General features: G+C 39.5%; 1 protein-coding gene across 1 annotated transcript in view; it reads right to left on the bottom strand.

The window, feature by feature from the left end:
- shisal1b (shisa like 1b) overlaps positions 1-14,431 on the bottom strand; it is a 130,006-nt gene that overhangs the window by 60,474 nt on the left and 55,101 nt on the right. The window contains exon 2 of the mRNA XM_074678031.1: positions 7,306-7,423. The gene's annotated coding sequence lies outside the window, so the exon portion shown is untranslated. The remainder of the gene's footprint in view (positions 1-7,305; positions 7,424-14,431) is intronic.

Genomic DNA, 14,431 nt, shown 5'->3' on the forward strand with positions numbered 1-14,431 from the left:
TGTAAAATTAATTTTGAGTCCGTGAGAATGATTAAAGTTCAGGTAAAGTGTTAAATTCAACATTATGGGTGTTGAATTAACACTTTCGATTTTGTAGTGTATGCTGTTTCAAAAACGACTTGTGAGGAACTTCTGAGTTTGTGTGGATTTTGTTGCTCCCCCATGAGTAAAGCAGTGCAATTGCATCAATTAGCTGACTCAGAATCTAAACTTAAATTAAAAAAAAAAAACCTTTGTTCCAAATTAGGGGCTGCAGTCTTCAAAGCACACATTTGAAGACTGACTGCTCTGCAGCGTGCAGAAGGTCCTATTTCGAAGACATCCAAATGCAGCCAAATATTAGTCAGACTTTCCTGGGCCACATATGTATGTTATAAATTCTTTGTGTGTCAAGTGAAAGCAAACGACTATCTCTACTTTATTTGAAAATATGTATGTTTAATCGCCTTAAATGTTATGTTAGTGCCAGTATCTGAACATCCCTACTCTGCTTTAACTGGAGTTATCAAAAGATAGCCTATACATTTTGAAAAGTTAAACTGAGAAACCTCACAGCAGCTTTCATAACAGCTGATGATAAGCTGCAGACCAAAGATCACTGAATGTTTTCAGTTGCATTCAAAGACGCGTAATCCCCTGCTCAAAAACAGCTCTCTGAGCTGCAGGGGATGAACTCAACTCGATGGCCCGAAACCAGTGCAGTGAAACAGCAAACTGTATAGAAATCAGTAAAATGATAGTGATTCAGTCAGCCTCCCGAGCTTTATTGGAAGAGTTCCAGTGCATGTTGAAAGCCAGTGTGCATTACATCTTTATGAGTCTGGTCTCTGATGGTTTGGATGAGCACATGTCCAATGCTCTGTTGACCTTGTGTGTCTGATTCTCTGCCTGGCAATCAATCATTCACCGTCATTCCCCATTTACTAAGTCCCTTTTTGTAATACTGAACCAAAATTGTATCATACAAGCTTATGGAATAAATTTTGTCCAATCAGTTTTTCTTTCTGATTAATTCACATCTGTCTAATACGTCTATCAGCCTCACTCACCAAAAAAAAATTAAAATAATTGTGTCACAGTCGAATAAACTACATGTGCTTGTTTGGGTGGCTAGCGTCTCTCAAAGTTGTGTGACAGTTCAACATAGTTGTACTCAGCTGTTTAAGCTCAGTAAAACTGCAGGTAACCATAGAAACAGCACTTCTGATTCATGCGACTCTCCCAGTCAAATCTCACTGGTGAAACTGGTACACTCAGTATGTTTTTAAATGATCTGTTTTTGCCTTTAACCTTAGTGCAGGAGGGGAAGTAATCAGATTCTAGAAAGAACAGAATCAAGTCGAGATTTCTGATTAATTGGTTGGTGACTATGGCTCACAAGGCCAACCCCACCATCGCCTTTCAAATATAATAGCAAGGTTCTTCCATCTCAAATGACAGTTCATCAAATTTACGACAGTCAATGGCTCATGTTTAGGTAAGTTTTGCTATAATGTGTAAAACAATAAAATTAACTCTAAATAGCAGTCTTGTTCTGTAATCTATAGTATAGCCCAATGTTTTTTCTTTTTCCTGAATTAAAGGGGACATATCATGCTGATCCCTGATTTAATACTTACATATAATATAATAAATTTGAAAACAAGACCTTTCACCCCCTGAATTTTAAAAAAAATGAGATATTGTATTTTTTCTGATATCCTAGAACGAGATTTGACGCCTCTGAAAATAGGTCATTGCCATTTGGCCGCAAGATTTTGACCTTCGTAATGATACGAGGATCCTTTCTCTTTATTGGAGTAATCTGATAAAGCAGCTCCTCCTCTGTGATGTCATTTAGTCAAACAATCGCCACCGAGGGATACAACCACCAAGAGCCGAGTATAAACGTATAAACTATACATGTTACAGTACCGGTTTGACTCACCACACTGAAGCGCCCTGAGATGATCTGTGTCCAGGTGGATTTTCTTCCTCCTGAGCTGCAGAACTGACTCGGGGTCCAATACAAAAGGACGTATCCTACACTCTGCCATTCTATTAGTGCTATCAATGCCTTACGGTGAAGTTTTGGCAAACAGCAAACTGGCTCAGTCTGCTCTATTCAATGTGTCGATTTTGTAATTACTGCCATGCTGCAAAAACCGCCTCCTGGCTCTAACCCCTCCGCCCCTCTGATAGAACTGACCAATCAGAGCACAAAGGGCTGTGACGTTGTGAGGTTACTGGAGGTCATTCTCGAAACGGAGCGTTTCAATGAGATCTTCAGAATGGCCTAAGATGAGAATATTGAGAACGCTAATTGTGGGGCAATGAAGGAACTAAATGACTTGTACTGAGGGCAGAAATGCTTTACAGGCATCCTAGTCTGGCATAGTGAAAAGGAGAAACAAGCATGATATGTCCCCTTTAATAAAAACATGTTACTGTCTCAGATAATGTCATTCATAGGAGCACACTTTCATGGAAATATGGAAATTTGCATGACTTTGTTTTACTCTTTATCTGACATATTTATCTTGACTCAAGAGTCAGTGGAAACAACAGAATAAGCTGTTCAGCGTTGGCAAAGAAGATTTGGCAGTTTTTTCAAACCCACATACTGAGCTCTGCTGCTCATCCTACAAATGCACAATCCTTATTGGCACTATTTAATAGTAAAATAAGCAGGAACTCAAATGGTTTGGGAATGACTTTCAGGAAGCGTTGTTTCAATTAAAAAATTATCCATCAAACAGAAATTTCCTTACTTTTTTAAGCTAGGTTTACATGTGTAACTTGCAAAGGACAGGCAAAAACTCTGACTGTAGTATGTCAAGTAGGAGACCAACTTGGTACATTGGAAAGCTGAACTAGAAAGTAATTTTTATGTCTACTTTTTTGTAAAAAGATGTCTTATTAAAGTTAATATAGGGGACATTCCCTTGCCAAGTCTGTAAAAATCTTTTTCCAAGATATTTAAAGACAAAAATGACAAATAAATTATTTCTAAGGAGTAAAAAAAAATCTGCCAATGGGGTAAGAAAGACTGACTTGATTAGCCTTTTGTTGTTAACTGGTACTTGAGTTCAGTTTTTGCAGTGCAAATGTGGAGGCTCCAGAGATGAGGACTTGGTCATTGGGTTTCCACTAAACTGCTCCAGGCCTGGTTAAACAGTAAGACCAGACCACCTCTTTGAGGGGACCTCTCTTGCTTTTCTTTGACACACTGGGTAATGACAACCAATGCAGTTTAAGCACCTGAAAAAAGTCCTTACACTGCTCTAAGCTAACTGTATTTACTAACCCCTTATTCTACTACCACTACCTAACTTTTGAAATATGTTTTAGGTTTTATTTCCATTTTGTTTTTTTTTTGTATGCAAATGAAAGTAAAGAAGTGTCAAGGAACACAATGAACCTCTGAAAGTTCTGCTTCTTATTCCCTAAGAGTAAAAACAAAACAAGGGAAATGCTTATTAAAAGGATCATTAGCTATCACAAAAAGCATTAACAACCACACGATCAACAGAGAAATTAACAAGGACATGCACTGCCTCTCTGCATTTGCCCTGCCAACACAATCCTGGATTACTTCATGCTTGTGGGCCTGAAATCTGGCTGTAAGAATGTGCAGGCTCCTATCATTTATATAAAAACCTCTGCTAGCCCATCCGGTGTTTGGGGCTTTGGCAGCACCAGACAAAGCTGTCAACGTGTCCAAGAATGAATCATCAACTCCAAAATCATTTGTGAAATCAACAATATAATTATAGCATCTCGAAGAAGAGAGCAGGGAACAAGAAGTATGGGAAAAGCAATTCAAGGGTGTCAAATTGAAATGAGGATTCTGCAAATCAAAAGGAGCTGACTGTGAAAACAAAATAACCTGAACTTGCTTCTTTTGAGAGGTTTCTGTATGATGCTTTCAGAAAGTATGTTCTCTTTGTTTAGTATGCTAGCACTTTAATGTTAGAATATGTCTTTGCTTATCAGGGAACTGTCTTAAAAAAGGAGATTAAATGCTTTGATAGGGATAGAGAGTAATGATTAATTAGCAGTGTAGATCTCAGTCCCAAAGAGAACCTGCAAAATGTCATTCATTAAGAAACATCAGGAATAGAGGCATGATATAAGCCTTGTGGAAAAGTTTGGCAAATATTAATAATCTTTTTCTTCCTACTTCAGTTCTGGCAATATTTGAACAAAGAACATGAGTGGAGGTGCAGTAGAGCTCAGAAATCCTCAACCTCAATGCTGAATTGTATGTGGGGAGTCCTCAGATCACCTCTAAAGGGTTATGGGTTATATGAAAAGGAAATTGAATAATATCTCTTTGATTTGATAATAAATAATCTTGTTGATGATACAGTTAGGTGTGTGATTTTTCACAACCGCCTCTGAAATTTCGACATACATGAAGCCATTATTGCTCGTTTTGAGATTTCTCCTTGAAAGAGCAGTGAGCGTGTGTTTGTGTTTCTCTGGGAACTGAAAAGAACTGTAAATCTAATCACAGGAATATATTCACACTTCAGTCCTCTGCTGAGCGAACAGTGACACTGTGTTCTTTTGGATCGCCTTGAGGATAGGTGAGATTAGCTTTGATCGAACACACAAACACACAAAGACACAAACGCACAAACACAGACACATTGTGCCTCGTCTTTCATCTGTTCTCACTGTTTAAATCTATCTGTCAATCCTCCAGCCTTAACACACCTCAGGGTCTGTGTTTTGTCTTTCTCTGTGTTTGTCTCTTTGGAGACTGGTGGGAGGAAGAAGAGAGAGACGGAGTGTCTTGCCCTCTCTAAGACCTTGGAAAAGGTAGACAAGGTGATTGGGATTTGATTTGTCATGAATCACAAAACGTTACCTCTACATGATACAAGACAGACACCAGACACTGGCTGTCACTGAGCTATTGGAGGTGGACTGCATGCAGAGCAGAAGCAACAACATGCTGTTCGTTCTCACTGCTTTATAGTCTCTTTTTCATTCTGTTGGCTTCATTTTTGCAGTGTCTTTAAGTTGTTACTATGTGATGGTTGCATCAATTAACACTAAATCTGCCAATCATAATGCTCTGTGTTTTTCTGTAGGATCTGTCTATCACCAACTTTTCTACAAGTTTTGCCAGTATCTCAAAAAACACAACATAACAGCTCTCAACTTCTATATTGGTTTTACATCAGCACTGCACCAGAGATGAAAAGTACAACACTCTTTAAATACTTTTCAACATGCTCCTGGATTGCCCTCTGGGTGTACAGATAAGTTTGTTAAACACTCTACAGCTACTGACAATAGTTGCATTCAATTTCTTCACAATCCATTTGACTTCTTAACAAATTAATCGAATGAAAGTGATTTCAGCAGTTCATTTGCCCAATAGACGGCATTGTTGGCGTGTTTGTTCTAGTGTTTTTCAGTCACTGTGAGGTGTGCGTTGCACATACACAAAAAAGAATTGTCACAAATTGGTACTGTTACTTCTAAAGCTGCTTTGAAATCAAGCAGTTCAGGCTAAAGACAATCTGAGAAGTACCTCGCAAAATCCTGGAGAGAATGATTTAATACCTGAATACTGTAAGTGTGAAGCTGAAGTGGAAAACTGGACAACCTGGCAAGTAGATCTGGAATGATTATCAGTGAAATTAGTGGTGCTAAACATTTTCAGGCCACCTTAGCAGCGCAAGTCGGGTTTTCCTGTATGTTCTTGGATGATTATCAGATCATCTTTAGATTTTACATTATTCAGTGGTTAAAAAAACAACGATGAACAAGAAAAGAATCTTGAAATATTATTTTTGGCACCACTTTGTTAAACTACCCAAGATTGTCACATTAAATTTCTTTTTTTTATTTTTTTTCCCTTGATTTTTCTCTTCCTTATACTTTCAAGTCTGTCATTTCTCTGTTTACTTGGTTACATATGACTGTAACTTGTTCATACATGTAATTATTTTCATATGGCCCCAAGGACAGTAGTTATTGCCAAGGCAACAGCTAATGAATACCAAAATAAAAAATAAACAATGTGAAGATCTCATTGGGATACTAGGATATTCTTATCTTTATCTCAGCTGGTTAGTGCTCTTTTATTCATTTTCAACATTAATACACTAGATTCTATTTTAAGTCTAACAGACTGTTAAGGAATAACAACAACATATGCTGATCAGTGTGTGGATTCAACACCAGCTCTCCTGTGTCTTAGAAACACACCTAGAAAAGCACGCTCCGGTGCACATGAATAGTAAAAGAAGAAGAGATACAAAGTGCGTTTTGATCACCCAGTGAAGGGCTGGTGGTAGATAAATGTTGACAGCGCACAGGTAGAGAAAGAGAGCTGAATTCAGCTTCACAGAGTGAATGCAGCCAGGTGTAAATTCACAGTTTTTTAATCAAAAAAGAATTTTACTCACAGAAAAAAACTGTCCTCAGTAGCAGTGATAAATGTTTCGTGATCTATAGCCCCATTCCACAGAGCAGTCTGGTTTAGACCAGAACACTTTGGTAGGGGATAGACCGGTAAAGTCTGATCCTATTTGCGTTTCCACAGCCAACTGTGCCTCCTTGAGGTAGTTGGTGTCAAAGCCAGATGCCGGTAGCCACGTAACTTATGTAATTGCGGGACACTAAAGTAACGCAACACAGTGTACCCCACGAGTAAATCCAACAAAGAAGAAAATCGCAACGCAGTAAACAAAGAGTAACGATGGGAGACATCCAGCAATTCACCTTATTTTTGATTTCCATGTGGCTCTTTGTTACAAGGCGTAATCAAGCTTTGTTTCAGAGAAGGCAGTGTGCTGCGAGGAGAAACACAACTGCTGTCGCACAGTAAGTGACGATTCTTTCCACCAATCTACAGTCTGCAGTGTTATTGCTCCACTTTCTGGGATCGGATCAGTTTAGTCTGGCACCCCAACAGAAGTATCCCAAAAAGTGGGAGGTTTGTCTCAGTAATTTGGGGATCTGCCCCAGGATTGGTGGAAACGGCTTATTAGCCAATACAGGTGAGGAACTGCACTGTTGCTACACACCAAATATTACAAACTGTCAGTGTATTTAGAGGATTAATCGCCAAATCACACTAAGAGACACATCAACAACAGTACATTTCACCTGCAGCTGCTGGTAGCTCACCCTCAGGTTTTAATGAAGAGGCCAATAGAGGACAGGTGTTCGAGCAAGTCTGAGAGGGGTGGACAAGCTCAGTCTCACTGATGCTTTGTACCAACAGGGGAGAGGAAAGTCAGGGAGTCTAGGCTTGTGTGGGAAGTTGAGCAGTACCAATAATGTGCTGTGACTCGAGCTTACCTTGTTGCACTTTTCTGGCTCAAGAAGTCTACTCAGCTGGAGCCGGACTGTTTTTTTCTGGGAGGGATGTGGAACTGTCATTTGGGGATTCCTCCAAGTCCTTGGCTGTAAATTCATGCTGGGAAAAAAAACACGAACAAGGATCAGTGGATCTCCAACCCCTCATCAACTTTTTGCTTATATATCATTTTATAGTTGCTCTTTTCATAGTTTTATCAAATAAATCAACTTTATCAGCCTTATTAGCACAGGAGTCTCCTCTGAAATCAGAAATGTGATTGTATACAACCTCAATTAACTCTCATCTGCTGGCAGACAGGTTTGTAAATAAAGGCAGTGAGCTCATTGTACATGCAGACAGAGCGGGACAAAAAGAGGGGAATAAATAAAGCGTGTGTATTGTACTTGTCACAGTCTCTTCTGTCCCCTGTGTGCTGTATATATATGCATGTTTACTTCCTCTGTTTGTGGTGTGTTGCGTAATAATCACGCATCTTAACATTCACTGAGTGCAATTAGCAATATTGCTATGGACAGTTTCCTTTGATGTTAATGGAAAGAAACGTTTGAAGACGACGGGGAGACACTCAGCGGCAAAAGCCCGGTTGCCATGGCAGGGGCTGACGCAAAATCAGGACCATCCGCACTCCCTCGCCACATTCAAGCACACATTCACAGTTGTTGGATATTTTAAGCTCTGCAAGACTGTAATTTGAGTGCTCCATTTTTGACCATTGTCCCTCAGGGTCCAGACGGGAAAAAGTGAGAAGGATCAGAGGCTGACAGGGGTGGAGGTGGAGGTTGGAAGGAGAGAGTAGCAGGTGACGGTATAATGGGAATAGAGCCTGAAGTGGCAGTTGGCAGAGTCAGGAGAGACACTTGTTATCCAGGCCAACTTTGCCCCTCTAACACTCTTTCATCCACTTTGGCAGAGGAGCCCTGATGTAGACAGACAGCCTCTGTCTTTGATAAAACAGTCCAGTGTTGTCTTAAAAGCGTTTTCACAGCATGAGGTAAAGATTTGCCTCCTTTATGCTTTGGTACAAGATGATGTGCTTCAGATTCTAGAGAGTTGTACAAAATGTACCAAGTATATGTTGTTGATATTTTTCCCATTGCTGATCACACCAGAAGAACTTGTTGATCTCTCAGTATGACACAAATAAACAGCTTTAGTGACTCATTCACATGTGCCACACACGGTACTTATATGTTAGCAGCTTCTGGACAAATGCCACTTTCGATTTCTCTGCCAGATGAGTGGGTAGAAGTCAGATCTATTATAGGACCAGGAAGAGTTTGCTTTTCAGACATCAATTAGCCTGAAATAGCAGCGAGTCAGAAAGATTATTACCAGGAGGAACGGAGATGCAGCAGACACCTGCGCCCTGCTGGTTATAATGGAAGATCTTAGGCAGCTGTCACGAACGTTTGGGTAAAGTCAGACGAGCTCACGCAAAGCTTCAATTGAAAGCCTGTGCCCTGCATCATTCATGATTTCTATCAAAATGACTGTGAATTTTATTATTGATCCACAAAGAACAGAACTTCTTGTTTTTTAAGCCTCTTAAGACAAGAAGTATAGTCAAGATAAAGTTATGGTTCAAGACGGGATCACAAACACTAAGTCTGCTTCTTCTGCATGTAAGGTGGCAGGAACTGCTGGTGTGAAAACAAAGAATCCTTAAGTGTCCCAGATCTCAGATGTGTTGTATTCTTTCACACTCATATTTTGCGTTTCACTAACCTTCACCATCAGTATTTTTTGTGTTTGACCAGCAGACTCATCATCTGATTGATAATCAATAGTGATGGAACTCAAGGTAAGTGATCACAATCTTTGAAACATAGGTTCTTTTTTTCTTCATGTTCATATTAAAGACTATTCTGTGAGTAACTGACCACAACAGTCTGATTTTCTTTTTTAAATATTCAACATGTTTGATAATTACTTTTTTAATCGTCAGGGTCATGACCATCCATGGAGCAGATCATGGAAAGTACATCACCCCTAAATACCTCACATTGCTGGAAAATCTGACAGTCATTTGTAGAACCATCAAAAAGTTGGGTCTTTGCAAGGTTTTGTCATAAGTAGGAAGTCAGACCTAAACTTAGCCTGATTATCAGCTGTTTCAAAGCCAACCAGACAAGGTTAAAACCATTGATTATTTCATTAATTTTTTTAATTAGCTAAGCGCTGCTCAAGTTTGCAGCAGCTCTTTCTTTGTTCCTCTTTTTTCCCCTCTTTTCTCTTATCTTTGTATTTGGATCCTGTCATAACCGTTTAAAGCTCTCAGCTTTGTTGGCCATGGACACCAAACTGGTTTCATTTGCAGTGGGTTTTTTTTTCCCCATGTCATATTTGAACTATTATGTATTTTTACTATTCTGTGTGTGTCCAGAGATCCAACCATGGTTGCAATGATAACACACAAGATTTCAGCTGTTAGCAGCCAGTAGTGAGTTGATGCTAACCCGTGCTAGGTCCAATGTTCCTTGCGAGGAGAAGGTGGCAATGACGATGTGCTGTGCTAAGACCTGTCTTTCCATCCATTGTTATGGGGAACATAAGATATACCACCAAAAAGATGGGTGAGCTACCGGTGCTAACACAGCACCACAGGGAATACCAGGGGGCACAGCAGCATCATGCTATTAGTAGGTGTGGATAACAGAGCTAACACCGGACACAAATGCCACATTAGAAGGATTTCATCTGCTGTAAACAGACAGAATACAGGAGAGCGAGGCAGAACAACTGAGTTGAAGAAGCTCAGTACTGGACCCTGTGGAGATGGTGAATTATGGCCACTCTCTGATGGACCTTTTAAATGACACTTCTATTATTCATATATTCTTGGAGTTTTTAAACTATTCACTCTCTTGTATTGCTGTAGTGACTATGAATTTCCCTCTGGGGATTCAACGAGTACACTCTATTCTATTCTATTCTTTATCACCACTTTTGGAATGTGAAAAAAATCCTTTGCATGAAAGCTCGCATCCCATCAAAAATCAGAGAATCAAGTTCTATCAATCCATGCACGATCAATAGAAGTATTGTTGTCAAATTTAGAAATCTGTAACTTTAAATATTTGCTTCAGAAGGACTTAGGAGAATATCTGGTTCTTTTTAACATCAAAGTTGGTGGATGATCCAATTTATGGCTACAGCTCTGAATCCATCACATCAAACCTTGTCCCCTGCTGTTTTTCTGTATTATGTTGTTTTCACAGGATGCCAATTTGTTTCATAAAGGGCTTGTTTTCTACTTCCCAGTGTCTCATTGAGCAATATTGTTACTTCTCTTACTTTCTGAGACTCTTGAGATCAGATTTTAATGATGTCTAATGGGTGTTTTTGTTTTTGGGTGGACCCTGTTCTATCAGTGAGGGGATACTTAAAACAGAAAACAGCCCTCTGTATAAAGAAATGTCTGATTTATTTATCTGTTATTTATCCTTACATTTAGCAGGAGGACCCACTGAGACCCAGGTCTCTTTTCCAGTGGTGCCTTGAAACAGTAAAATTAAAATGACAGAATTGCACACACAGTTCAGAAGCATCAGAATCCTCAGCTACTAAAATGAGTTTCCTCAAAGCAGGACATTAGAACTCCTGGGAAGGGACGATTCATTTTTACACATTTTGTACTTCTTGAAGGCTCTTCCTGCCATGAGTTTTAATCAAAAATGGCTCTGCTCCAACAGAGCAGATTAGCAACTAATCAGCATCACAGCTTACAGCCTTGTTCAGTTTTCACAGGCAGCAGGAGCAGCACTCATGTTTGGTGTGGATGCACTGCTTCACTTAGTGCTACTACTCCCATCCATCACTATGATCCCATGGCTCCCACACCCACTGCATACTTCTCAGAGTATGTGATACATTTGGGATTTCTAAGGAGGAATACTTTAGAAGAGGGCTAAGGAGTCATAATATGGCAGAAAGCAGACCTGTCACTTCAAAATAACACTAAGCAAAAACAAAACTTAAGTACTCCAGTTAGATAAATATGCTGTTTACCAACCCAAAAATTGTAGTAGATGAAAAAAAAAATAGCTAGTACAGTAATAAGGATGAGATCTTGCCACAAGTAACTGGGCAAGTAATTTTTTTCTTGCCCCATTGGCATTTTTCTTTTACTCCACAATCAATTCAGATGTCACGTTTTTGTCTCTTAATGCCCTGAATTAAGATTTTTTTCTGGATAAAAACACAATTTGTGCAAAAACAAAACAAAACAACAACTTAGCATAGGTTTAAGTTTTACTGTGCAAGTGTTTAAAATGTAACTTTATATGTGCCTCCATAGAACTCATGAGTCATGTTTGTTTGCTGAATGCATGTTTTACTGTATGGAAACAGCTTTAGCTTCATTCATACATTTTAACAACACCAAAACGTACTGTACATGTCAGAGTGTGCTGAGGTAGAGTTTGAGTGCACACGCAGAGGTAGTTCTCAGTTCATGGACCAAACTGCAAATCTTTATTTTCTTTTAAATGGGTGCCATTCAGAAAGAGGAAGAAAGGAGAAAGAAAAAAGAAGTGAAGGTTTAGAGGGAGTTCAAAGGCAAGAGGAAATATGAACCATCTGTGTGAGCCCCAATGTCTTGGTTGTAAAAGACATTTTTGTATATTTTTATTTCTAATAACCGGGCAGTGTGCCTTGTGGCTGTTTTATGGTGAAGACTTCAGAGTCTCCTGGCAAACAACCGGACGACCAATTAGCCAATGGTAAAACATTCAGTGAAGAACAGTCATGCCTCTCAGAAATGCATTTGTTTCACAGAGGTCGTGAACAGTTTACAGTTACTCCACATTCCTGCAGAAATCAAATATGCTCTCAGTTTTTCAAACACAAGTGGCAGCTGTTAATGTAAATAAGAATAAACATCCTTCATGCAAGTATCACAGACTGTTTAACCCCAATTGTTTCCCTCATATCTCTGAGAGTTCTTATGATAAAAGTCATCTTTGCTCTATGTCAGAAACTGAGCACGTTTCCATGGTAACTGCGCTGCCGTTAGCCAGCTGTCCAAAGTGAGATAACGTAGCAGCAGTCAAGAGGGAATTCTATAAACTCCCTTTGTGATCACTGAGATCACAGTAAGCTGTTGTGACTGAACCAGAGGAAGGTGTGTTTACCTGGTTTACATCAGCAAGGCCTCAGTCAACACCAATAATCCAGCATATCAGATCATCTGGTTTAATCTCATTAAAAGATATACCAAGATAGTGAGGATTCACAGTTCATTAAAAGTTAGCCTGTGTTTGTTTTTTAGTGTGTGGTTATTTCCCCTCATTTCATACTGTTTTAAGTACTCTACAAACTGTGAAGCGTTAAAGCACTAATAATTCATTATCATAATTATTCCTACGAGTTTCCACATGTATTTAACACCCTCTCTGACAGCGGATGGCTGTACTGTGCAAGAGCATGCCCTGTGGCTTGAATGCATCAGTTGGGCCACCATCTGGCAGCTTTTGCAATATTTGTCGTGCTGGGCTCTGCAAGCGCCCCTGCTGAAATGGCAGCGTTGGTAATGTAGAAACAGCTTGTCTGAGACATACAAGCCTTATTTACATGCTTATCCCTGAAGGGAAAGATAGCAGCTGGACGGCTTTGCCCAAATCCCGATATTTGCATGAGGGAGTCGAAGTATTGTCATATTTCTATACACTGTTTAACCACAGTTCACTGGGAATGTGGACATTTGCATTATGCAGTGATATCAATGTGGAGTATAGTATATAATTGTGCAAAGAATAGACCCATGAGACTGAAAAATGTGCAACCTTCCTCTCCATCCTTCCTAGTGTCTAATAAGTAACCATGACAACCAAAGAGTGGAGAGGGTTGCCCTTGTTGAGCCTGAGCTCCTGAGTCCTTTGTTGGGAAGCTTTTCCTTCTGTGGTCTGCCATAATCACTGCATTGCAATGATATGTACTCTTTATAGAAAGAGTATCCCACCAGGAGACTAAATCAAATGCCGCAGAGAAGATAACTGAACGGTGAATAGCTTTAAAATTATCTGCACCAACACGACAAACCTTGGATCACACAAACTTAACTCTTCCATATGACCAACTGACCACATAGTTAATTGATACCTTCACTCTGAGCAGTTTTCTTTTAAAAAATAACAAATAATTTCCTGTGCAAAAGAACAGTTGCAAATAAATGAAAGGCCAGTTTATATTGTGTAAACATTAAATGTGTATCTGAAAATGAACTTTCCTCTAATAATCATACTCCTTTATTCGAGGTTGGGACCGCCAAAAGTGACCAAAAGAGAGCTGCAGTGATGTCTAATGTATTGCATGTTTTAAACAGCGCTTAACAGTCCAACAAAGTAGCGGTAATCCATGGGAAAGTAGTTTTAGAGATCAGCTTAGGTGAAGGCATGTGAAAACAGAGATACTAGAAAGGTTAGCACTTTGATATGATATTTCGGAGCAACACTGTAGCCACAGTTTAGGGTGTTTTTTTTTCTAAAACAGTGGATTGTGACTTCCGATGACTGGAATTTGGCAGTCAGCTAAAAGACAAGTGTATTGAGCGACCAGTATCCAAGAGAAATCACAAAAAAGTGTCACATAGACAGATTTGAAGGCCAGTTTAGAGTGCGATTGTAAGCTCACCACATACAGATGCTGCCAAAAGTTGGTAAATTTGTCGGTAGTCACTTTTTTTTTTGACAAAAACGACACTAGAGGGGTCTGAAAAGATGCTAAATTCATCTACAGAGCCACCAGGTTGGCAACAGGCATGCCGCAACCGGGTGTAATGTTACAGCCAATCACTGGTGGCATTATCAGATCTCGCTCATGTGATTCCCCTTGGGTACCAAAACTTGACACCAAAAGACGAGACATGTCTTGATACTCAGTACTAAGCATTTTGGTCAACGCCCTGACACTTTCCAGTCTGCTTCTCTCATTGGTTATTGCTGGTATTCAGTTGGAGGCAGTTAAATCTGGACTGGTTAATAACAAACCTTGAGTATTTTCAAATCAGAGTTCAGAGCAGTAAATTAATTTATTCACACAACATGCAAAGATTATTTGGATATACAATTGCTAAGGATGAGACTTGAATCAGTTCATGCCTCTCTG

Source organism: Halichoeres trimaculatus, unplaced genomic scaffold (assembly GCF_033239565.1).
Source record: "Halichoeres trimaculatus isolate MK-OKI-2021-1 unplaced genomic scaffold, fHalTri1.1 fHalTri1_scaffold_10, whole genome shotgun sequence".
Taxonomy (NCBI): Eukaryota; Metazoa; Chordata; class Actinopteri; order Labriformes; family Labridae; genus Halichoeres; species Halichoeres trimaculatus.